Source organism: Falco rusticolus, chromosome 10, assembly GCF_015220075.1.
Source record: "Falco rusticolus isolate bFalRus1 chromosome 10, bFalRus1.pri, whole genome shotgun sequence".
Lineage (NCBI taxonomy): Eukaryota > Metazoa > Chordata > Aves > Falconiformes > Falconidae > Falco > Falco rusticolus.
Genome location: NC_051196.1, coordinates 3,762,559 through 3,789,112, shown reverse-complemented (window position 1 = coordinate 3,789,112; position 26,554 = coordinate 3,762,559). Strand labels below are relative to the sequence as shown.

General features: G+C 52.6%; 1 protein-coding gene and 1 long non-coding RNA gene across 2 annotated transcripts in view; both read right to left on the bottom strand.

Moving 5' to 3' along the window:
- SLC25A22 (solute carrier family 25 member 22) overlaps positions 1-2,226 on the bottom strand; it is a 35,314-nt gene extending 33,088 nt beyond the window's left edge. Inside the window, 1 exon segment of the mRNA XM_037401989.1 lies at positions 1,578-2,226. The gene's annotated coding sequence lies outside the window, so the exon portion shown is untranslated.
- Positions 2,227-15,148: 12,922 nt separating this feature from the next.
- Positions 15,149-18,758, bottom strand: LOC119154459. The gene is made up of 3 exons (XR_005106474.1): positions 17,657-18,758; positions 16,806-16,919; positions 15,149-15,818 (listed from the first exon to the last, which is right to left on the bottom strand). It is a non-coding gene; the product is annotated as an uncharacterized LOC119154459 (long non-coding RNA).
- Between the last annotated feature and the right edge of the window lie 7,796 nt (positions 18,759-26,554).

The window sequence follows — 26,554 nt, the reverse complement described above, 5'->3', positions numbered from 1 at the left end:
CTTATCACCAGAAGGAAAAGTGCTTACCAGAGAATCACAGCCCAGCCTGGGGCATGGAGGGAAGCACACAGTCTCACCACATACATGCCATGTGTGCTGCTGGCAAGCTGGGATGGAGACAGAGGCACTCAACATCTCCACAAGCCGAGCCACCGTGGGGAAAGAACAGGTTAAGTTTACCCACACCTCTTTGACCACACTCATCACACTTATTGCCACCACACTGCCTTGTGGCAGTGGGTTGCCACCTCTACCTGCAGATGCCACTGCTCTGCCCACAGTCTGACCCTGGGGGTCCCCACAGCTCAGCATCCTCCCTCTTGTCCTGCTCTTCCTCTGCTAGGCTGCCAGAGCCACCATGCAGCACCCTCCAAGCCAGCTGCAGGCTCCCAGTCCACCAGCTTCCCCGGTCCCGCCAGCAGCTCCCTCCCAGAGGCTGGCTCTTCGCTTCTGCCTTCCGCCAGCCCTCCCACTCCCCGGCTCCCCCCTCCCCAGCAGCCCCACACCACAGCTGAGCACTGAGCACAGCCTTTTGGGCGCAGACCGTTGGACATGCTGATTTACCTGAGTGCATGCAGGCTGCCATTTTGACAGAAGACCTTTAGCCAACGTCAGCAGGTGCTGCGGCTGAAGGAAGCAACCCCATCCTCTCCCTACACCCAAACACGTGTTCCCATCCCTGCTTCTGTGCCAGCGCTAACATCTGTGCAGAGCGGTCAGGCAAGGATGAGAGAGAACTGAAGGCCAGCACGTGCTGGAGCTGTCACTGAAAGCAAATATTCAAACTACAACCTTGACTTGAAAATAAAGAGCCGAAGGGGAAGACAGGACTCCCTTCCACATATTCCCATTTGCCTCGAGAGCAGACAAACTCAGTGCCCCAGCCAGACAAGCTGACATCAAGATGCAGGGCTCAGAGGGTAAGAGGACAGAGCAAAACTGTGCCAGCATCCACCGTGTCAAGAGGACACAGCCATGCAACCGCTCACAGCCACAGAAGTCCGGGGGAAGCAATCAGCAACTAGTACCTGCTGGGAGAGGAGAAACCCTCTGGGATCAGCAGACCCCTTTCCCTTCACGGTGCAAAGACATTTGAAGGTGCAGACACCCTGCCAAGTTTTGCTAATGACTGCAGCCAAGCTGCAATCGCAACGCTAAGGTTTAAGGAGTGCAAACTGAACCACAAATATTTCCTGAGAGAAGCTCTTTCCAGATGCATGCTGGCACAAAGCACACAAGGGAGGTGGTATCAGAAAATCTCACCTGGGGAGAGGCTGCCAACTTGGCTTTTGCCTGCTCAAGACATTTCGGGATAGAGGGGATGAAGGGAATTGGTGGCAGCTTCACCCCTGCTGCTCACTTGCCCTTAGGCTTTCAAAAGCAGGGACTGCCATGAATTTCCTTGCAGCACCAGGCAGGGCATTAGTCCTCAATAAAACAAAGCTCAAACACACTGGCAGACGCTCCCCCACTGTCACAGACTGTCACCTCTCCATCTGTGCAGTGGGACAGCGCAGTCCCTTCATCCCATTCTGCCACCAGCCCCAGAAGCCCCGGGGCTGCAGATGCAAACTCACCTGCCACGCAGTCAGCGGCTGACTGTCCCCTACCACGCTGGGCTTTGAAAGCACTGAGCCCAGGGCAGGTCACCTCCTCACCTCAGGTGAAAAAAGGCCAAAGTCCCAGCGGGGAGGTGGCACACCACCTGCCTGCACCATTGGTTGCTCGCACCCCCACGGGGACAGGCTCAGTGGCACAGTGCCCACTCAGCTTGCAAGGCGGTGGGTATGCTGAGCCCCAGCACGCAGGGCGCTCGCTCCTCCTTCTCAACAGTCTCCAGCAAGAGCCCTCAGCTCCTGCGGTCCCTTCTGTCCTCCACGACTTACCTCTGCCCTGTGCGGCTTCCCTCCTGCTGGCTGCTCAAGATCGGAGTCTCCTGACACCCTCCTATCTACAGCCAAAAATGCCAGAGCACGTTCACAGTGAAAGCAGTCAGGTTGGCACCCTTGCAAAACAGCGGGCAAACTTTGCCCCTGCAACTGGCGTCTGCCCTCTGTGCAAACTGGGCTCAGACCGGGGAGTCTCAACTTCTCCATGCTGCCAGACCTCACGATGATAAACCACCTCAAAACATCTCCCTCATGACACAAAGAAACAGGCAAGTTCTCTGGCAGCGCAGGACAGCCCCTGGACTGAGGGCATGTTCCAGAGGTGTTTGGCTTTGCGAACAGAGGCGGTGGCGGTATAGATTTACCTGGATGCACCTGGAGGTTCAAGAGAGGACCAAAACTCCTGATTAGCAGCAAAGGCTCCAGCGCTCTCGTCACGGCTCTGCTGCCGACTTGCCCTTCAGACAGGACTTCCAAGCACAACTGGCAGCCTGAGGAGCACCCTGCTCCCATGACAACGTTCCAGCTTAGGAAGAAACAAGGCACAAACAAAAAGAGTCCAACATCTTAGCAGAGGCATTTGCCCGCAACATCCTTCACCCATCTGGACCTGTGCAGTTACCCGTAACGTTGCAATGGGAAAAGAGCCACAAAAGGGCCATGCTGGAAGTGTCACAGGGGACAACACTGCAAGCTCCCAGGACTACAGCAACGTCCTGTATTCTGACACTGCACGCACAGTGCTGTGACTATCCTCTCCCTCAGGCCTTATTTGAGATTACAGGAAATTCAGAGACTTCATTTACCTTCACACAGTGGCAGCCAAGATGACAAAACTGGCCTCAGAAACACAGCCATTTCCACCGCTCTCCAAGGAAGGAGAGGGCTCAGCACTCAAGAGCTTCTTTTGAGCTGGTCCAACCAACCCCCCTTTCTCAGGGACAAAAGTCCCACCACATGCTGGAGGCAGCTTGTGCTCTCTCTCCATTTGCCTGCTGGCCTCAGTCACTGGCATCACCTCTATGCAAAGCCAAAGGTGACTTTTTTTTTTTCAAAATAAAAAAAAACTCAATTTTTTTTTTTCAAATTTCAAATTGAAAAATTTCAAAAAAAATTTGATTTTTCAAATAATAAAAAAAAGACATCGGACAGACACTTTACTGTGCGTAGCAACAGCCCCTCTGTCTGCTTGGCCTCTGATGCACAGAAAAGCCAACCTAGCTGCTGATTCCAAAGCAAGGATCACAGTGAGTGGAACAGCATGCACTGGAAAGGAAAGGGACAAAAGAGCAGGGAAGGACATGGTGATCCTCCTCCCTTCAGGCAGCAGGAGCAGGAGGAACACACCCAGTTTTCCCACGTGCTCCCCTCCGGGCTCTCCATCCTGTTGGAAGCAACAGGCTGGCCCCCCATTCCCTGTACAGCATCATGCAACTTTGCCTGTTTTACTGAGAAGCCTTAAGCAGTAACTCAAGTCAACAGGCATCTTCCACCACCTCTGTGAGAGCTAAGGCTTGCAGAAAGGCCTCCAAAAGGCACTGTGAGCAGCAAGAGAAGCACCTTCCCAGCCTGGAGACCTTCTCCAGGCCAACCACCCAGTAGCTTGCTCAGATCGGTGTAGCAGCTGTTTGCCCTATTGCTCAACAGAGGGAATCCCACGGAGGCCTCTCCTTGCATCACTGTGGTCTCTCTCCCAGACAACTCTCCTAGCCCTCAGCTCTACTCCAGGCCAGCTCAAGAAAACAGAGTCCAGTTGACAGGTCCTAACACTGGATCACACCCCAGTTCCTAGAGCACATCCCACTCCAGCCAGGCAGAAAGGTTTGCAAAGGGCAACTGCTCAGGGCCAAGCCATCTGCATTCAAGTCAGACAGAAAGACTTGAGGAGCAGGCCTGTGCAGATCTGGAACAGACGCCAGATACGCCCTTCAACTTTGCATGTCTTGGGAAACTGCCCCAGATCGAGAGCCAGAAAGTCAACGTTCATCTTGAAGCCGGGCTTGGATATCGGCACTGCAGCACACCAAGAGGCCCCAGCGCAGACCCGGGACCAGTTATTTTAGGGGTTGCACAGACCTTCAGTCAAGGACAGCCCTTGTCCTGGAGGTTTTGCAGCTGCACTGCAAGATGGGATGAGTGAGGACAGCCGAAGGAGAAGTGACTCACCCAGGGCTCACGCGGTCTTGCTGTCCAAGTCATCGGCGCTGCCAAGCTGAAGGAACCAGAGGGAAGGTTTCAAGAGGACAAATGAGCTTGCAGCCATCTCACTGAGAACACATAGCGGAGTCCCGCTCCGTAAGACAGCGACACATTAAAACATTCTCGTAAGGCAGTAACTGCAGTGCCTTCTCTCAGAGAGAGAGAGACAACAGGTCTAAAAGTGCTCACAGCACCGCAGGCAAGACTAAGGGGAGCAAAGGAAGCTCACGGGAGATGTCAGTGCCCTTCCCATCTCAAGCTGACTCCTCTCCGAGTTCTTAAAAAGGCAAGTGGGTCTAGTGGATGAGTCTCCAGAGACCTGGCTCCTCTGCTCAGCACAAATGCCACATCAAGCTCTGCACCCCTCTCATTCCTCTCAACACTTACAACACAATTAACAAGTCTCCAAATTACGGCCAACTACATGTGCCCAAAGGCAAATGCAGTCTTGGCTCTCCATGGCTTCTACAGAAACACAGTCCAATAGGTGGAGGAGCCAGAGGGCCAAAAAACCTTTCCATGCATCTCATAAAATATTCAGTGATGCGGTGATATGAGGTCAGAGCACAGCCACAGCAGAAAATCGGGCCCAGCATTTTATTTGAAAATTGTGGTGAGCTCCAGCCTTTGGTCCGTAGAGACCTGCACCAATTCAAAGGGATCTCTAAAAAGTAGCTACAGAACAACTAAACCATATGCAAACACAATGAACTATATACAATGTGGCAACCTCTAGGGATAAAGATGATTTACTTTAAGTTTATAATGGCCTACATTATTTTGCAACTGAAAAGCCAACAGTGGAAGCACAAGCTAACTGACAGACAGTAAAACTGCCCACACGTGATCATGCTGGTGTACAACCGACTCTGCAGCGTGGACATCTTTGGATGACATAAGTGGGTGCTTATTACCAGTGATGCCCCTTTCCAAGTGCCACTTGAGAAATCATGTAGTCACACGTTGAACTGGCGTGACTGACTATTTTTAAACCCATCTTCCCCTGGATCAGTTCCCCATACCAGTTTTTAAGAAATTACAGTTTCAGAGACATGCAGCATTAGCTGGAGAAAGAGGACAGCTTTGCTGAGAAGCTGGAGTCTGGCAGACGGGAGACAGAGCTGACAGGACAAACAATAACTTGTATACAGCGTTTCCTCCTCAATAATTTGTGGTGGTCAAGAAAAGGCAGAGCAACAGACAGACCAACACTTTGATCTGGAAGGATGTACCACCGAGAAACTAAATGATGCAAATTCCTCACTCAGGTGCTCTGCCAAGAGACTGGCAGAGTAGGATAAAGGTTTCCCCCTCCCAATTTAAAATAATCACCATGTACAAAGCAGTAATTAAAAACAATCAACCGAGAAGCCCAAGGGAAAGTGAGGGTTGGAATCTAGCCCATTCAGTAGGAACTAAGCAGAGCACAGAGCTGAGGTCCTGGGCCATGAAAGGGACCATTCATTCCCCTCCAGCAACAAAACCAGGGCTCCCAGCTCTCAGCAGACCGGTCTCTGATAGAAAGGGGTGCCAGTGGCCCGGCTGGGAGGAGTAAGCATCCTTCCAGGCCAAGCTGCAGCAGTACCCCATCAGAGCAACACCAAACACCCACAGAGCTGTTCCTGTTAGATGCCTTGAAGCGTGTCCTCCTGGGATGGTGCCGGCTCACCGTTGCCAGATCCCAGACCGCAGAGGGGAAGGACTGACAGCACTGGTCAGCGTTGTGCCTGCTGCGAGCCCCCCTTCTGAGAGCTGTTGGTCCTGCCTCAGGGCTAGCATGGGGCACGCAGGATGGACGTGATGCAATACAAGCCCTCCAGGACTCTGGTGATGGCCCACAAGTTGGAGAGCTTGGTGGCAGCTGTCTCAAGGATGGACCGTTATGATGACCACCACCTTCATGTCACAAGATGAGTACAGTTTTTCTCAGAATGCTGTATGCAGCCCTAGAAAAGGGGGGGGGAAACCCTCTTCTTTTGAGAAGAAAGAAAAACAAACCACTAATCCAAGTTGTTTCCCCTACACTGTGTTCCTTCAGCAGACGTTGAACAAGATACATGCCAGAAATAGCCCCAACTTCAGCTACTCCAGGGCTATAAGTTAGGGTCCATCCCTTCCAGCCCAGCACCCAGCAAGGGGGCTGCTGAGCTGGCTCTGACACACAGCTGCTCCCACAGAGCAACGCAAGGGAAGACCAAAAACCTGTTGGGTTAAACTCCACCACATCAAGGCTACTCCTTCCTTCTCCAAACCACCGAGCACAGAGAGAAGGGAACAGAAGTCCTCACTGGCTGAAAATGGTGGCCTGGAAAACACCCTCTGTTTCAGTGTGCACAAAGCTGCCCACAGCTCCGAGCCAGTGGGCTGCTCTGACCCTGTACAGAAAGACCCATCAAGCCAAGCAGTGCCCGTGAAACACAGAAAAGAAAAATAAAATCTATTTTTTAAAAAAATCACCACCTCCAGCCAGCATCTGAAGTACCTCAACAACCATTTCTCTTCCCACACGCTTTTTAATTTTCTTTTTTTTTTTTTCCTTTTTCCCCTGCAATGCACCTGTTAGAAGCTGCAAATGGGTACCTCCGTATCACCAGTACGTATACCATCGCAGCTCCTCACCCCACTAACCACTCACAGGGTCTTCATCCAAGCATTGGGCTGTCCCAAGGAACAGGCTCTAAGGAAGGAGAAATAAGTTTATCTGCTCCAACCTGCTGCGGACAAACTCGTGTGCATCCCCTGTCCTTCCACAGAGATCTCAGACTTTTATTTTCCCACTGTGCCTCCCAGGAGGGCCAGGTCCTCAGCAGATGCGAGCCAGAGGAGCTTGTCGTCTCTGCTGGAGCCTGGGGACTTGGTCCCCTGCCAGCTGCAGTGAGAGGGCACGTTATCACAGGCACATACACACTTTGGCCCAATTTCATGGGATTCCTTGCCTGTCTGCCTGTAATAGCCTTATCTTCTCAGCGATGCTCCTGCGCAAGCCCACGACGACCAGGAGTAGTTCAGGCTTTGACAGCCCAAGCCTACTTGGCAAGGGACAGAAACAGCAAATGAGAGGAGTAAAAAGAGGGAGGGGGAGCAGGCAGGATACCTGCACCTCACCCCAAGAGCTTCTTGCAGAAAACCTGACCAAAGCTGTGCAAGCACATCAGCTGCTTTCTAGCACCACTTTTCCAGCTCCTCCTCCCAGCTCACGATCATCACGAAGAGCACGGCCTTTGATTATTTTGAGAAGTGGGAGAAGAAACGCAGGAAGCCTCCTTTGCATGGGTAGTGATCTTGGCTGAAGAGAGCCCCAAAAATGCTTAATCCACTAGTTTTAGAAGCGGTGCAGGACCTTAGCAGCCCACATGCAAGGCTACAGGAGCAGAGACACACGCCACCATCCTGGCCTTGCAGGTTGCATCATTCCAGGGTGGTAGGGCACAAACTGGCACTCACCTGCAAAACCTTCATCTTCCACGGGTGAGATGAGGGGAACCACTAAAAAAACACCGGGTAGCAAGCATCCTGGAAGCATCCCACAGGACCTGACTAAGCTCTGTGTGTGGCAAGACTCAGACCAGCAAAAGAGACTGAGGACCACGGCACTGCAGAGAATGAAATTGCTTGCAACTATTTTTTGTTCTTTCCTGAAAACCTTGTTCTTCCGCAGTCTCTCTCAATTATGACCAGCAGCAGAACACACCAGCCACCTCCTCTGCCCCAGGATTCACTGAGGGGAAACAGCGAAGCAAAATTACTATCAGTACCTAGTTCATAACCCTATTGAAGCGGAGTTCAAGCAAGGGTTACTAAAGTTTATTTCTGTATATTTCCACCTCCCAGCCTGTGTTGTATCACACTGATCCATTCTATAGATCCTCTTCTCCATACAGCATAGGAAATATCCAGGGCTGGCTGCTTATCAAACCTGCACTGAAAGCCTCCTTCTGTCTACTGCGCCTGCTGCTAATTCCCTTCACAGCTCTGCTCGTTAATAAAAAAATAACACAATAAAAGAGAACCGCATGCATATACACCTTGCCCAAATTCCCTCCGTACTGGCTGATCCTGAGTCACCAGCAGTGATTAACTGTTGCCATGCACTGAGGACATGGTTCTTAAATTAATAGGGGCTGCTTAACCTGGCTACAAATATACATGAGTTCTTTGTGCCTTAGTGAGCTAATAAGGCATGTGCTAATTACATTAATTCTAACAAGCCCAGCATGCCCTGAGGGCAAAGGGAGAGAGGGGTGCAGCAAACCCAGGCTCTTTCATAATAGCTGTGCGAGAGCGGAAATTACTTGCCTTGACACAGCTTTCGGAGGAGAAGCATGGGAGCCCTGCAGCTCGCACCCCACGGCTCGCTCAGCCTGCGAACGTGCAAAAAGCCTTGCTTTCTCGCCCAGCCCTCGGTGCAATCGATAGACACAGGATCCCCTCTCCAAAGGGCCAGCCAGCTTGTCCCTTCCTACCACCGTGGCCCAGAGGACATCCCAGAGGACCCTGCTGCTTGGGGTCTGTGAGCCTGGGATCCTGCAGGCAGCCCCTTTCCCACCGGGACCACGTGGCACCGGCACCTCCAGCCACAGAACAGCACCAGGGGCTGCAAGTCACTCAGCATCCTGCCACACACCACTCCTCACCCAGACCTGTCTGCTCCACGTCCCCCAAGTCAGCCGGGGACAGCTCGGCCGGACAGGCAGCACATGGAAGCTGCAGGGTGAGCTCGACCAGGTTAGGCAATCCAACCGGCTCCTAAACCTACCCATGGCAGACAGGCGGGACCACGTGCATCTCCCATGTCAAAATAGGAACAGTCTTCAGAAACAGCAAGGGGAAAGCTGTGGCAGGGAGAAGCAAAAGGACAGCAGGAGACAGACACACAATCCCAGCAAGGTTCAGATAAGCTCAGAGAGGAGCCCCCCATCCCTCCAGCCCAAGGGTAACCAGATCCCTCACCTCTGCCACCCCTGGCAAGGAGCTCCCTGGGCATCGGCTGTGCTCCTGCTAAGGGTGTCTGCTAGGCACCGCCACCGGCTCCTCGCGTGCAAGGGAGGGAGAGGAAGAGGAGAGGAAGTCGGTTGTATTTCTTTGCATCCCCACAGAACACGTGCTCACAGAGCACTTTCTGAAACACACGCTTGTTCCTGTGAACACTAGGGGACTGTGCCAGCGCAAAGCAAAGCCATGGGGCTTTTTTTCCCCTGTCTGTTCCCACTTCTTCCTATACCGTGTGCATCTGGCAGCACACATGGCCACCCCCAGGAGGCCTGAAAGCACCCACCTTCCTCTGGCAGCAAGGACTGTGCCACGTGAATTGCAGGGTGGTTTAAAAGACATGATGCGGACTCTGCCCCTCAAAGACAGAATCTACGACAGGGCACCAGGCGAGACCCAGGGCCACAGCAGTAGTGTAACAGTTTGTCCTGCACAAAGAGGTACTGGCTCGATGCAGCCTTGACAGTGGGTTGGCAGAGAAGATGCAAGTGTTTTTATGAAGGAAACCATACCAGGGATTTTTAGCCCCGGAAAGTGCATCTCTCAAGCCACATGATTCTCTTTCCCAGCAGAGGCTGTGGTTACTCAAGCATTAGCCCAGCATAACTTCAGGCTACTGCCAAAAAGGAGGGAGCTTTTCCTTCCCCCAGCAACTAGAGGAACACATTTCAGACCAGGCCTATTCCCAGGTCAGCGTGTTGCTGTGAACACACAAATGCTTGTGCCAGCACAAAAAAACCAACCCAAAACCAAAACGAAACAAAGAGAGGCATGAGTGAGAAGCAGGGCTGCCTTCCTCTCAGCAGAAGCCTGACTGCTGTGGGCAATGGAAAAAAAAAATAATGAACCAATAAGCAACACTAAAACCGAACAAGAGTACCTTCCAGGGAAACCTGGAAGATAAAGGCTTCTGGTCCCTGAACAAAATTATTTAAAAGACCTAGAAGTCCAGAGGGCTGTGGGGCTATACGTCAACTGCCAGCTGTCACTCAGGGTCCCACAGAGGGACCGCACAAGCCTGGCTGGAAGAAGCAATGCATCCAGCAAAGCCCACACCCTGCCCCTCTAGCAGGAGCCACGGTGCCCCAAGAGGGCCAGCCAACGATGTGGCTGCAATGCTAAAATCTTGCAGCCTAATGAAACAGAACCCCTGGGTCTGAAAGGACGTAAACCCTCCTGTGTCACCCACGGGAGTTAAGAGCTGGGTGGAGGTGACAGAGAAGCACTGAGCAGGAGTCACCACGTAAGCATGCAAACACTGGCACATACGCTGCAAGCTCAGCTGCTTGCTAGAGCCAAGACTGTATTTCAGGTGCTTTTTGTACAAGAAACCAGACACGGAGAGTAGACAGGATAACAAAGGGACATCTCCCAGCCTCCCAAACACTTTGCAGCAACAGGTAGAGACCTTTCTGAGGAAGGAAGCCTGTCTCATTACTTCTAGCCACTGAAGGCAGTATTTGACTAATGCTCCCAGTACACTAGAAGAAATGCCAGTTAAATGTCATGTTAATCAATATTCATTCCTTGCCCCTCAGCCACAGGAATGGAGATAAAGGACACTGCTGCTGCCAGTCCCCCTTTGCTGTAGGGGTATATGAACATACCTGCTCTGCTCCTGCATCGCAGAGAGCATTTCTCTCCTCCCACCTCAGCTTTGTTATGCCAAAGCTGTTCAGATCACAGCAAAATGGTTCCTTGCTAAACACAGTCAGCAGCTCCACAAGGGTCATGCTGCTCCTAAGGAGGTTAGCAGCTCCTCCAGGGAAACAAGCGGAGGAATTGTCAAGGGGACTGCAACCACCACCTCACAGCTCGATAGTCTGCAGCAAAATCCATTCACCAGCTCCCTGCTCACCCGGAGTGCTGTGAATCAGCAGACCGCAAGGCAGGCAAGGCGTTCCCAGCAGGAAGACAATATATTTAGGAGGCTACAAGCAAATGAAAACACGTAAGAGTCCTGCTCACCTAGACAGAGCAGGAGATGGGTAACACAGGAAAGGAAAAAGAGAGGAAAAAAAGTGAAATAAGTCAAACTTGGAAAGTCATTCTCTGGACATTTAATGTCTTACCTGGCTACTCCACATGCGCAGTGCAATGCTGCTACCTGCCAGATGTATCCACAAGAACTTACCTAACACATTAGGCATCCTCAGTAAAGCGATTAATCTTGCGTTGCTTCAGAATTAGACCTGTTTTCAGAAAGTTTAAAAAAAAAAATTCACCCCTGAAGCACACCTCACATCCCTGCTCTAATTAGCAACCAACACTGTCTCGCCAAAAAGCACATGGCAGGAACGGCAAAAAGCATTAGACAAAAACAAATTGTTGCACCAGTGAGCAGTGTAAAAGGCACCTTGCACTGGGAGACTAACAACGGTTTGGCAATACAGGAACCAGGCACGCTGCTCTACTCCACAGGTCCTCAGACAAAAACTTTTGGACTCCAATCCACGATCCCCATTGGAGCCAGCTGTGGCTACTGACGTGGGAACCTGCTCGCCCCATGGCAGAGCTCACACGAGAGGCGGTGCAGCACTCTGCTGCTGCCATGGTTGATGCCAGGACCCCAGGTCTGGTACCAGCTGGGGAAACTATGTTGTTCTTCCCCTGCAAGAGCAGTAACCTCACCAGAGGAGGAGAGGGGAGGCTGGCCCCAGCAGCCAGCTCTGCCAGAGTTCATCAGGGTCCTGGACCATGCCATGTAAACATTCTCCCATCCCATGTCCTTTCAGGCTACCAGCAAGTTCTCACATATCCACACAGGTGTGTCCAACAGCACACGCCCTTTGCCACCGCTGATCTGTTTGCTTCCAGCTCCAGAGCACCTCAATTTGCAGTGCCACAGGTCCAGGTAACCTTGCCAGTGCAAGAGACAACGCAGTGTCAGATCACACCACGGCCTTCCTGCAGTCTCACCTGCATGCCAAGCAATGTCTCACAAGCCGCACAGCGGCTCCACCGCCTCCCTGCCACGAGCTGACCCCACGCCTCCAAAACTGGCCGCAGCTCCCTCCACTAGAACAGCCCACCGAACAGGCACAGCCGAAACTCCCCACAGGGGAAGCTCGCTCCACGCCAGGGACCTGGCAGAGCCGCAGGGACCGAGTCAGCAGCGCACGGATGCTGAGCACGTAGCGGCTGCGGGAGCAGCCAGCTCAGCCTTCCCAGGAGCGTGCTGGCAGGCAGCACACCACACAGCGCGCTCGGGCACGCGCCCACACGCAGCTCAGCACCAGCCTGGCATTTCTGCCCCCCTTTCCAAAGTCAAATTCAGACCATCTGTTGAAGTATTTCTGCAAATCATCCCTCTTTCAGGCAGGGCCGGGGGCTGAGTTTAGTTGTTTATATAGCGTCTGGCATTTCTGTAGCACTTATCACTTCAGTATCCAAGCTATTTCCTTCAAGCTCTCCATGGGTTTTGAAGAACCGGAGTGGGGCACCAATGAATCTAGATTGCAAGTTTCTGGAAAAAAGAAAAAAAAAAAGGGGGGAGGGGGCATCAAAAAGACAACAGCTGCTCAGGTCATGAGGTCATGCACACATTTAGCTGCTAACAAAATGAGCAGGACAGTTCAGGGGAAGGGGGTCAGGCCAACACAGTATGTTTTAGGTCCTTTAAAAGAACTACTACCCTTAGAAAATAGCCTTCATAAACAACAGTTGCTCCGAAGGATGAGATGAACCAACAAGTGCTCCTGTTGCCTTACAGGGAAGAGTTCAGCTTACCCAGCGGATGGAAGCTACCCCTACCCTTGAGAAAGCCAACAAAAAATGGAAAAGGAAAAGGAAGCATCCAGAAGGAGAGACCACTTATTACACCAGATCATATCTGCTGCAACAGCTGCCACCACTATTGCGTGCAAGTGGCAAAACCCTGGCAGCACTGCTGTCCCTATTTGATTGTAGGGGACAGGGTCAGGGAGATATTTTACTGCTTATCCAAGGCCATGTATTCAAGCAGAAAGCAGTACCCAGGTTGACTGCTAGCCCCTAACATATCCTGTCCCTAAACCATGCTTCCTTCTTTTTTCTTTTTTATAAATCCCTAACTACCACAGAGCAAAGAGCATAGCACTGAACAGGGCACCAAACAAGCTCCCAGTCTGCACGTGGCCTTGGAGAAGGCGTTTCCATCCACCCTACCCGGCAGGCAACAGGGAACTGCCCTCACCTCCCCGGCCAAGGCGTGCAGGCAGCACACTCGTTAAAGGCAGTAAGGGTGCAGACACCGCAGTGACAAGGGCAGAATACTCAGCAGCAACAGAAATGACAGATGTGCTGGTCCAGACTAAGCACACCACATGCTACCGCTTCCTTCCATGCAGCAACCCACTCAAAGCCAGCGCTCGCCCTGGCTAGGAGCTTTCGCACCACAGAGCCCAGCCCCTTGCCAAAGCAAAAAAGGATTCATGGAAGCTGCAGTTGAATTCAGAAATGAAGGATCACGGCTCCTGGACAGCCTTCTGCCTTGGGCCAGACTAAGAGCTCACTCACACAGCATCTCTCTCCCACTAAAATGGCTTGCTGGAAGTCCTGTATCTTTGTGCTCCAATTAAAAAAGAAAAGCACACACCTCTGTTCCCGAAGGCCTCTTCCAAGCCAAACACTCAGTGCAGCAGCACTGCTGTTGGGTGTAAGAGGGGAAGTCTTCCTTCTCCTTCACTCTCCCCACTTTGTCCACAAAGCTCCTCACAGCTGGGACAGCCTTTAAATCGAAAGCATGAGCCCCAACCATGGAGACAGACTCCAGGTGGGGCAGGCACAGTCTTTGATGTGACTCCAGTCATCCCTAGCTGCTTGAATTCATGCCATTCTGGGCAACTCAGCCTCTCTCCTCCTGGCCTCTGGATAAATGCCACAGACCCAGGAAAGGGAAAAAAAAAAATAAATCCAGACAAGTCTCCTGACACTTCACACACCAGCAGCATCAGCAAAGGAAGGAGAAGGGCACAGGGAGGTTTGACAACGTGTAGCCACCCACCCACAACAGCACCACCAAAAAAAGAACAAGAACCAGTTATGAAAAAGTTTAAAATAAACCTAAGACTGCATTCCTGTGAGCAGCTCACCACAGTCAGCATTACATCAAGAGCAACAGAGACCCTACAAATTAAATAAACGGTATCCCATCACATTTCTCCTGACACAGAACAAGTATTGCTGCCCGAGTGCCCTTCCCTTCCCCAAGCAAATAATCTCCATCTGGGCAGCCCTCCTAAGACAGCAAGTATTCAACGCTTTTATATTTGCAGACATGTAAGAGGAAACTGCCAGACAGAAATCCAAACCGCCCAGACTGACAAGGTCTTTTCATTGGGTTTGTCTGGGATTTTACCTTGTTTATTGTACCCCCTGCTATTTTATCTTCACAACAACTGGAACTACCTGGCAGTCAATACTGCAAGGTTAAAGCAACATCCAGTTTCACACTGGACAGTTCAATCCACTGCCTCCTTCCCACTGTCTTTGCACTGGAAGGCAGACAGAAGAGCACAGGAAAAAATTATTTATCTGCTGTTAGGATCAGCTGGAGCAACACAGCGTTAGTTCTAGCAGCCCACCGTGCTGTTAGCTGGATGTGGCCGAACGATGGTCCCCACTCCGATCAGTCAGGCACGGCCCAGAGGACTCAGCCTTGAAGAAGGAGGAAGGCTTCATCAAATCATGGCACTGGGGAAGCCAAACCACACTGCCCTCTCAGACCTCAGGCACCTCTTCAGCAGAGAGGAGCCCACTGCAGCCATGTCCTGCTCACTGCAGACAGACAAGGCTGGAGTCCACACAGCCATTTATGAGCAACGCACAATGAGATACATGTACTGTGTACAACATGTTCAAGAACAAAAAATAAAAACAACGCATTGGCTTGCATTAGGCGGCATCCGTAGCTCGTTTGCCGTAAGTAACTGATAATTCCAACTCTCCCAAATTCCCGGTAGTGCAGGTGTTTGGGTACTTCTAAGAGAGAAAAACGTGCAAACACGGGCATGAGAGCAGGCCTTTGCATTTCCTGAAAACACGGTTAAGGGTTTAGGTGAACACATACAGGGATGTAAAAGGAATACTAACCAGCCCTTTTGTAGCTGCAGTAGCAGAAGGCAGGATGCTGTGGCCAGGCAGATTCTCCCCCACCTTGCACTGCTGCTGTTGAAGGAGAGGCGCAGGTACTTGTCCTCACACAGTATTGCAGATTTAAACAGGGGAGCGGAGGCAGCTGGGAGAGAAGCGTGTCCAACCGGCGGCCCAACAGGACGTTAACAAACTTTGAAGTGACAGGCTAAACAGGCTGCACGTCCACGCTCTTCCTGTAGCTCAAGGGCTCCCACCTGATGGCCCAACCCTCAGCTGGTGCAAGCCAAATTTGCTCCACTGCCTCTGCCAGAGCTACATCAACCTACTCCAGTCAAGGATGAAGTTGCACAGCTCTGGGACACTGCTGACCTGCCAACAGCTGTGCAGAGACTTCATTCTGGGGAAAAACAAAGAAAAAAAACAACAGAGGAAAAAAAAAACCCAAACCACTCTGAAAAAGGACAGCTAGGAAGAAGGCAGGCTTAGAGAGCCTCTGTTCTCAAACAGCCTAGAAAAGGGGAAACTGCAGAAATGCCCTTCACAGGACCATCGGCATCCTACTGTAATACACACAAACCGCAGCGCTCAGGATCACAAGGAAACATGTTTGTCCCAGCCATTCCAAATCTGGTTCGGTTACACATCATCTCCCCAGCGCGCGATCTCCTGACAACAGAACAAAAATATTTTGCTTTTTTCCACCCCTTTTCCTTCCCCCTTGGGGCGTAGTTCAAAGCTCTTTCATGTCATTCTGGCAGCACAATATGATTTTAGGCAGATAGAAACAGCCCTAAGAGATACACCCTGAGCAGGGCACCTTGCAGGCACTGGAAATTTGGCAGTGCAAAAGATTTGCACTTTCTTGCCCCCAGGTGAGCCCAGGGATCAAGTGACAAAAGAAAGCATCACCCTGGAACAAGCCAGACCTGCTGCCAGCTGGCACCAAGGGACACAATGCCCTCCATGACTACATTCAACACTTCCAAACTTTTCTTCTCACCACACAAACCTTTTAACCCCCAAATTTCACAAGGACATGTCACCTTACAGCAGCTACCATGAATACGGTAATTACCCTCCAAGAGTGTTTTACCTCCACAGAAGGGTGAAAGACAGTCCAGAGGTTTGCCAACATCTATAAAACAAAGTAACCCCCAGCCTAGCAGAAAACCCAAAGCCTGGCCTTTTGGAAGACCAGAGACCGAGACCACACAGTCCTACACCACACCTAGGTGCTCCTTGCTGAGGGAGGAGGAGCAGCTCATCAGTCACTCCTCTTACAGCCTCCTGGCTGCAGATAATTCAGATAAAACCCAGAGTACCAGAGATAATGAACTATTTTCACAGTGTTGCATGGTCATCACACATCCTGCAATGAGGGTGTTCCCTAGATCGGGCTTTACCGCTCATGGAAAAGCTGTTCTTAGGGGAATCTGCAAAACTGGCCCGTGTCGGGGATGCTGGCTCTAGATGTGCTTTACTGTAGCTGAACACAGCACATGTTCCCACCTAAAAATGCTGCTGCCCTACTCCTGAAAATCTCTGCCTCCTACTATTTCACAATTTCCAGCATGACAACAATTAAGCAAGAACAAATGCATAGGTACATGAAATGCTTACAGCTCCTAAGCAAGACTTTCTGTATTATAACACCTTAATCAGAGCACAGCTCCAAATTGTCATGGCCTCCAGGCTTCAAGGCACACCAAACACCAGCCGCTGTGTCTCAGTCCCTTCTCTCCACCCCAGCTTTGCCCCGTCAGAGACCTACAACACAAAATGTGACACAGAAGCCAGTGGAGGGGGGCTACTTCCACATGTACATACTGCTGTAACCTTGGCCACTGAGGTAGATAATCCCCCATCTTGCCCACTAATTTAAATCTTGGCAGGAAAAGGGGACCAAACAGCCCTGACAGGCTGTTAGTGATTTCTACCTTCTAGTAACTTAATACAGCACACTACCCCTTCTTAAAATGGCAGCAGAAGGATCTTCTAGGGCCCTGGCATCTTAGTAAGACATTAACAAGATTGCTGGGCATCAAGCGAGACTGCAGACTCTCCTTCAGAGCAATGCCAGGCTCCAATTTATGACACAAACTTGCTCCCTATTCCAACTCGGCCATCCACCTCTGGCACTGATCACCATCGCCCTCAGAACATAATGCTCCTCACTACAACAGGGACTCAGTGAGCAAACGAGCCCAAGGGCACGGCACCAGGAGGAAAACCGTACCTGTGTGAATGACAAGGAGGAGTGGTAGCGCATAGTTAAAAATTCTACAGGCAAGGCATTCAAAGGGGGTAAATCCTTATTAAATACTGGTGTTTATTTTCTGGTGAAGAGATTAGAGTAACACCTCCTATTAGACCTCATCTATACCTTTGTAACAGCCTGGAAAGCGAAACACAAGCAGAGAACAAGACATCGACCGCCATCCCAGTCGCACACGATACATCGTTATCAGCCAAGCACCACTCTAGTTCAATTGCCTTTCGCTTACCATTGCCAAGAAGCAAGTTCTGGAGAGGCAGAGCCACAGTGACTTGCAGTGATCAAAATCACTGCAGACACCATCCCGACAAGCAGCAGCCATGCCACGAAAGGTCAGATCCTAACAGCAGCGAGACTCTTAGAGATGAACGTGCTATGGTAAAAACATCATCCTTAACTGTAAACACCTACTGTCTGAAAGACATTAGGTCAAACACAGCTGGGATCCTGCTCTGATGTCTGTCACTGTATCAGCCCGGCAAAGCGCAGAATCTAAAAGCTGAGAAGCTCTGCAGGAGAGAGGTCTGGGGCACTGGAAAATCCGATTTCCACAACTGCGCCCTCGCCCAGCGGGAGCCCAGTGACTCCGGAGGGTGCAGCAGGAGATGAGGGGATGCTCGGGTCCACCGCCCAGAGTGACCTTGAGGAAATCCCACAGCCTACCCACATTCACAATAACCTTGACCTACCTGAAAGAGACACAGATCTGGCTTAGGAGAGCCTGCAAGGAGCTCGGCAGGGCTTAAGATGCAGGACCCTGCCCTGCAACCAGAGGCTACGACCCTACAAACCGCCCCAGAAATCAGAAGCCCCGGAAAACCGCGCAATTCGCTTTCAGTATGAAAAGCAGCAGCTTCGGGGCACTGAAGAGCGCAGCTGGAACCGCACACGTGTCACCCGCAGTGTCCCCGGCGTGGGCAGGGAGAGGGAGGGCGATGCTGCTGCAGCCCCCAGCCCCACAGGGTGACGGCCCCGGGCTCGGCTCGGGCACACCGGCACCCGTGCCCCACGTTCGGGCAGAGGGACCCCCACCCCTGGGTGAGGGGGTGGCTGGGGGGACAGGCACTTCCCAGGGTGAGGGGAGCAGGGCGGCGTACATCCCCTGGAGTGAGGTGGGGAAGCGGGGGCCCAGGGGAGCCCGCAGCCCCCCGGGCCGAGGGGGGCACATGGCACGGCCAGAGCCCACAGCCCCCGGGGCAAAGGGGGTACCTGGAGGGGCCATGGGGAGCCCGCAGGCCCTGAGGAGACGCGGGCACATGGGCGGCACACGGGGGGACCGCGGAAACCCGCAGCCCCCGGAGTGAGGGGCGTATACGGGGGACCAGGGGAGCACGTAGGGAGCCCGGGGCGAGGAGGGCACATGGGCGGACAGGGGAGCCCGCAGCCCCTGAGGCAAGGGGGGGTCCACGGGGGGCCAGAGGAGCCCGGGGTGAGGGGGGCACATGGCGGGGCCAGGGGAGCCCGCAGCCCCGGGGGGAGGGGGCCCAGGAGAGCCCACAGCCCGCGGGGCGAGGGGCGGCCCCTCGGGCCCCGGGGCGCGGGAGGGGGCCCGGCACAGCGCTGAGGCGAGGGGCCGGCGCGGCGGGGCCCAGGCCGGGCGAGGGGCGCCGCGGCCCGAGGAACCGTGCCGGAGCGCCGGGGAGGGGCCGCGCCCGCACTTACCGCTCCGGGGCGGCGGCGGGCTCCGCCGGGGCCGGTGACCGGTGCGGCGCGGGGTGCGGAGCGGCGCGGCCCGGCTCAGCTCTGCCCCCGCCGGCCGCGCTCGGTGCAGGAAAAGCTGCCGCCGGGCCCTCCCCGCCGGGGCGGTCACCACGGCAACGCGCGCCGGGGCTGCCGGGCCTGGGCGCCGTCCCCCTCGGCCGGCGCCGTCCCCGGGCCGCCGCGACCCCCGCGGGGAGCCCCGGGCGTGAGGGAGGCGTCTCGCCGTGCCCGGCCCCGGCCGCACGCAGCCCGCGCCCCGCCGCAGGGGCTCGCCCGCAGCCCACCCGGCAGCCATCTTGCAGCTACCTGGCCGGGCGGGGGCGGCGGGAAACGGCCTGAGGTGGGGAGTAAATCCCGCTTCCCTTCAAAATGAAGACCCTTTACAATAACGACCCTTCAAAATAAATCAAGACCGGTCGTGGCCGGCTGGGCCCCGCTGGAGGCCCGCAGGCAGACATGGCCCTTGGGCCGCACAGGCCTCGCCGTGGTTCCAGCAGCGGGACAGGGCCCAAGGCCACACGCAAGCACCCCAGTGCCTGGCTCTGTGGGGCCCGCAGGCGGAGGGTGAGGGCAAGGGGATGGCAGCACCCCCCTGGGCCCCCACGCCTCGCAGCAGCACGCCCGCGGGTGCCAGACATGCCTACACTCCTGAATTGTCACTCTGATTTAGCGCTTGGCTATACATCAGACAAACCTGCGCGCAAAGTTTAGATCAAGCTGACCCTCTGGAGTCATCAAAATTAATGAAGGAAAGGACTTCAAATCAAGGGAGTCAACAAGGATGGGGACAAGAGCACTGTTACCTAAATCGTGCAGAAGTAAGCCTCCAAGTGGGGAAGTTCTGGCCGCAAAAGGAGACAAGCTGGTGAGGTGCTGCAACCCACAGAAAATTAGTTGAAAGAAGGACAAAGGTAATTGTAGTCATGGGAGATCACAACCTCCGACTCAGATAGCCCCCGAGAGCGGGCAAACCCCGCTGGGGAGCGTGCGGAGTTAGTAGAAGCTTCAGTGGTGCTGTCTGAGGGTGCGTGCTGGTTTGCATTGGAAGCGAGCGACGTGCAACCAGTCCTGTGCGCGACTGAAAATGAATATGTAATGTACTATGAATATGCAAGTACTCTAGTGTGTATAATGTATACCCTCAAGTAACTTGGTGTGCATGTTAGGAGGAAGAATCCCCTGTGTAACCCAGCCCTGCAATAAGCCAACGTCGGCTTTCTAAACAATCATTTAATTTGGAGAATTTTCCTGGTTACGATTTTCGGTAACAAGACCACCAAGGAAAGGGGGAAAGATCTCCAGGGGAATACATCTCCAAAGCATCCCTGCCTGCTCAGGTGCGCAGGCACTGCACCATAGCAGATGCAGCAAGCCTGGCATTACCAGCTCTGTGCTGAAGGCTCACAGGAGCCAGCAGAGCACGAATACGCAGTTAGCCTGTGCAGTGAATCGGAGATGATCAGAGAAGAGTGGCTACAAGGATGGTGGAGCGTGTCAGGCTAATGAGGTGTCGTGGTTTAACCCCAGCCGGTAATTAAGTACCACACAGCCACTCACTCACTCCCCTCTCACCCAGAGGGATGGGGAGGACAATCGGAAAGGAATGTAAATCTCAAGGGTTGAGGTAAGAACAACTTTATAATTGAAATAAAATGAAACCAAAAGAACAATAATAATAATAACAATAACAGTTATAATGAAAAGGAGGGAGAAGGGGAGAGGAATGAAATCCAAAGGGGAGGGAGAAAACAAGTCATGCACAATAAAATTGCTCACCCTGTGCTGACCGATGCCCAGCCAGTCCCCAGTCAGCGATCCACAGGCCCCAGCCAACAGCCCCCCCAGTTTACATACTGAGCATGACATCCCATAGTATGGAATACCTCTTTGGCTAGTTCAGGTCAGCTGTCTGGTTGTGTCCCCTCCCAGTTTCTTGTGCCCATTAAGCCTTGCTGGCAAAGCCTGAGAAACTAAAAAGTCCTTGAGTCAGTATAAACATTACCTAGCAACAACTAAAAACATCAGTGTGCTATCAACATTATTCTCACACCACATCCAAAACAGCACTGCACCAGCTACTAAGAAGAAAATTAACTCTGTCACAGCCAAAACCAGGGCATGAGGACATCTCATACATGGGAGAAAGGACAATTATATGGCGCTGCAAAGAACAGCCCAGAAACATCGGAGTTGTGCACACACCTGAAAGTGAGAGGAGCTTGTTTATCACAGTCAGGGAGCTGTAACCGAGGTGAGAAGAAGATGTAAGCCAGAGGCCAGTGAAGCATCAGAAGCCAATGCTAATGAGTTGGATGTAGGTGAAAAAGGGAGCAGCTCGTGCGCTTTTCAACTTATGCTGGGCAAAGCATGCAAAGATACAGCACAGGAGGTGGAAAGCATCCTCCAGAAAGGTGGTGCCTCATCAAGGAGAGAGACCTGTGCACCATGCCATTTTTCAGATGCTCCATCACAGGAGCAAAGTGCAAGTGCTGTGGATAAGGAGTTGCCGGCATAGTCTGTCCAACCCCACAGCCTTGTGTCTACCATGTCCTTGGGAAAGTGGGCATGGGTTGTGGGCAGGCTGCTGCGTCAGGCACTGATGCAGGCCTCCTCCAGTTTGGGGAACAAGCAATGGTGGTGGCAGGTCCTCACCCTGCCCTGTTTTGCAAAAGCATTGGTGGGTTTCACTGTGCTATACCAACTCGGACAAAAGCTGAACTGAACTCAGCATGGATTGAAGCAGATAGATTTTACCATTTATCATAACGTGCTGTCCCATAGATGTGCTGGTAGGACAGTACCGTCCCCTGGCAAAGAAGAGGTTAATGCTGGTCGGCTTTGCACTGAATTTTAAGAGGGCTGCAATCACCCTTTTTTTTTTTTTTTTTTTTTTTTTTTTTTTTTTTTTTGGTTCTGCTGCATAATACAACTGCTCTTTGTAACCTTCTTGGTGCAAAGGACCCATTTCTTCCAGCAGCCTTTAAAAGAGGGAACAAAAAAAAGCAGAGGAAGAAAGTAAGAAAGTTCGCTTTCAGCGAGTGCCAGGTTGTCAAGGTTTCCTCTGCTCTCAGACATAAATTTTTTCTTCTGACAGACACAAGAGAGACTTCATACCATTTGGTACAAAGTGAAGTTTCAAAAGCAGTGATGTCTGCATCTGATACAAGGCGAAGAGCAGACCTCAGGACCTCCTGTACGAGGCAACATTGTCATCGTCACGGCACACACAGCATTATACCAGGTTTGTGCTTGCCAGAAAGCTCCTCCTGCACGAGTCTCAAAATCCTGCGCTGCTTTCAGCCCAGCTGCCAGAGAGGCCGTGGGCTGAAAGCAGCCCTGCCGAGGACATGGGTCAAGTGCAGTCTGCTGGCCAAAGAAAGAGGCTTTCATGAAGTCGTATTTTTCAGCTTCCTTCCCCATTTGCATTGCTTTCTGCTTTAATAAATTGTAGAGTGCCGGTGAAATCCCCAAGCACCTGATGAGTGCGGATATTAAACCAACACTTAAAAAAGCCAAATTGGGCAAGCTTGATCACTGCTCCCTTGGCCTGGTGGCCGTTCTGGACGTGATTTGATAATGATGAGCGCTGTTAGACTATTTAAGTAATAAAGATTGAAGAGGCAGTAACATATATAATTAGCACCGGTCAACATCGTTTTCTGGAAAAATCAATCTCAACCGAGCCTGATCTCATTCCCCATTAGGACCACAGGGTGGGTTGCCAAAGGTAACGGCACAGAGGAAATAGGGGAGGCCTCCAGCATCCGGCTGCTGAGAGTACAGCCAAACTATGAATGAAATGAACAGGTTCACAGCTGGCTGTCAGCTTGGATGCCGGGAATCACCCAGAAACCACTGACCCAGCAGGTCTGGTTTCATTTTCTGACATTAAGAAGTGAGAGGGGATGTGGATGCAGCCAGAGAGTGAAGGGGGTGCGGGAAGGGGACAGCTTTACCCCAACCCCGGCTCTGTTGTCCCCAAGAGCTCAGAGCTGTGAGACCACACAAGGTGAACCAGCATACATGGTCTGTGTGGTCCCCTCTGGCCATCGCTCCTCAGGAGGAGGCTGCAGGCATCTTCTTAGTAGCTGTTTGATTCAAATACCTAACAAATAGCAGGAGGAAAGAAAGTCCTTGATGCTGCAGGCACACAAGTTTTCCCACCAGCAAACTCTCCAGCCACTTTTCTCCAGCAAAAGCAGGGAAATCAAGGCTTGGCAATGCTAGCCTGGAAAAAAAACAAGCAAAAAGCTTTTTGATTTCGATCATTAATCATTGAGAAGCCAAAAAGACTCCTTTTAGAGCCACAGAATTGACCCTGGAGTGCTAATGGGTCATGTGTCATGAGCTGGCTCGCAAAATAGTCCAGCTCCCAACACATCCCACAGGGCTGGCAGCTTCCAGTAAGCACCAGCATCTCACCATGCCTAGCACCCGTGGGTCTCTGGCCTCGGAGTTACCTGACAGCCAGCAGCCCCCATTCCTGCGTGCCTGTCCGCAGCACGGCCCACAGCAGCAGTGCCCCGGCTCCCTTGGCAGCTGATGCAGGCTCCTGCTCAGCACAGAGGGTGCAAGGGAAAGAAATTTCATGCCCTGCATGATTATCTCCCAGATAAAACAGCAGGGCACTTTTGTTTATTGAGTGCCGACGAATGGCTGTGTCTTGGCTGCGAGACTGGCCTCCAGAACCCACTCCGGGCACAGCTGCTGGCAGGGAGCCTGCAGCTGCAGCCAGCTATTCCACAGGAGCCTTTCAGCAGGGCTTACTCCCTCATCCCCGAAAGAAATTGTCCCACAGCATCACCCCATCTGCATCTGCCCCCACGCAGAGGTGGCACTGGATTTATGGGACAGTGCAGGGTAGGGATCTTTCCCTGGGGTGTGTGGCCAAGCAATGCCAAACAGTGATGTTTGCTCCAGGATTTTATGGTGCTCCCCATGCTCCACAAGCCCATTTGTTCATCTGTCCTTCCAGCACCAGCAAGCAACTAAGGGAAATCTGTGGCCTCATTAACCTGCTTTGCTGTTTCTCGAAGGCAGAAAGGGAGATGGCTCCATGCCACCAGGCTGGAGGGTGAAGTGGTCACCGAGAACACTGCCGTCCTGCTGTGGGTGAAAATGAAATGGCCTGACCTGCAGGAAGAGTCACAGTTCCCCGGGCTCGCTGCCTTGCCAAGAGCTGCTGCCAGGTCCAGGGCCATGTTATTTTGGGACCCCAAAAAGCTGATGGATCCATTTGTGACTGCCTCTGCCCTCCGGCCATCGTGGATGCACAGCAGTTGTCACAAAATAGCCTGTTTAAGCAGCAGGATCTTCTTTTCCCTGGCCAGTCTGCAACTAAATCATCTGTTGTAAGGGATTTTTGAGGGGGAGATGCTGTATTTTCTTGCTGCTCTCTGCGCACCGGGATGAAAATGCACTGGGATTGTCACTCAGCCTGATGCTCCTGCAGCACATGGAAGGTGTGCCAGGCCCCAGGAGCCAGTAACCTGTAGTTTTGGGAGGGAGCAGCTACAACCAGCATCACAACCCATGCTTGTTCTCAGCTCTGGGCTTGGGGAGAAGCTAAGAATCACAATGATTTCCTTTTTCACCAACCTGGAGTGAAGAAAACCAAAGAAACATTTGTCCCAAGCCATTGCTGCTTCCAGAGGGAGTGAGATCCCCTGAGAACTGGGCTGAAGAAGCAGCAGTTTAGATACCTAAACTCGTGTCCTCCCCCAGCTATCCTGTTACCACCTCCCTCGGCCAGCTGTCCTGTTCTACTACTCACTGTAATCTAAAGCTTCTCTTCATCAGCACAACAAAGCATAATTAGAAGCCTAACTACCCAGGTTCATCAGCCAGGTCCCTTCTTCACACAGTGGGGAGAGGTGGACACCTCCGTAGGGGCTGCAGCCACCCTCTACCTGAGCCCCACTCTCTCCTGGACATGCAGATTTTGTTTCTGAACCTGGTGATGCTAAATACCTCCAGAAGACCAGGCCTGGCCCTGGCAGAGCCCACGTGGCTGGGTGATCCTCCCCCTCTGCTCTGCCCTGGTGAGGCCACATCTGGGGTGCTGTGCCCAGTGCTGGGCTCCCCAGTTCCAGAGGGACAGGGAGCTGCTGGAGAGGGGCTGGCAGGGGCTGGCAGAGGCTGCAGAGGTGATGAGGGCATGGAGCATCTCCCGTATGGGGACAGGCTGGGAGAGCTGGGCCTGCCCAGCCTGGGGAAGGGAAGGCTGAGAGGGGATCTCATCGATGCACACACATCTCTCCAGGGCGAGTGCCGACAGGACGGGCCAGGCTCTTCGCAGCGGTGCCCAGCGACAGGACAAGGGGCAACGGGCACAGACTGCAACACAGGAGGTTCCTTCTGAATGTGAGGAAGCACTTCTTCACCTTGAGGGTGACAGAGCGCTGGGCCAGGCTGCCCAGAGAGGCTGTGGGGTCTCCTTCCCTGGAGACATTCAAACCCCACCTGGACGCGATGCTGCGCACCCTGCTCTAGGTGACCCTGCCTTGGGAGGGGGGTGGACTAGAGGATCCCCAGAGGTCCCTTCCCACCCCGACCCGTCTGTGACTCTGTGATTATTTCATTTGGTGCCACCTAGTTGAAAAAGTGGGTGGCAACCATCTGTTACCCGTCTCCATCCTTTCCTGGGACATGTAATACTCTGCTGCAGAAAGAATTGAAAATACCTTGCAGTACTTTTCTCTGAACATCCTTCCTATCCCTTGCACATTTTCCAGTTCCACGGTCTCCTGTCTGGAAAAGACATGAACTGCACTGGTGCTCAATGAGCAAACCAAGCAGAAGGATCTTAGTCCCAGCCTCCCAAAGCAACCTTCTGCTTGGGTTCAACCTACAGACCTACTGCGAGGCAGGAAGGGCAGAGGCTAAATTGTCCTTTGTCATGGTGCCTACCTGGTTTCTGCGTTTCCCAGTCACCAAGTTCCTTCAAGGTAGCTGAGAACTGGAACAAGCATCAAACTTTCCCTGTGGATTTTCAGGCCACAGAGCTACAGAGAAATAGTGCTTTAAGAACGTACAGTTTATTTCTGCAGACTTCAGGAATTCGACACAGACTTCACTGTAGCAAAAGCTTTTTTCTTCATTTTAACGACTATACGACAGGTAAATATGGTGGGCTCACTTCGCGCCAGCCCTGGGCTGGGGCTCTGATGCACCAGTGCCTGAAAACCAGCCCCACACCTTTCCCAGGGAAAGCTACTCTTGGCTTTAAAGGCTGAAAGCACGCTGTGATCCTCCCTTCGGGGGAAAACCAGCAAATTTAAGAACCATCAGATTTCCTTTCCCTTTTCAAAGCAACAGCAGCATGACACTGTCGAGTATGGCCACTGTAGGGTACCAAAGAGCAGGAAATCTTACCAGTTGGCAGGGTACCTTCTGATGCTCCCTCCGTTTTGTATCAAGCTCGGTA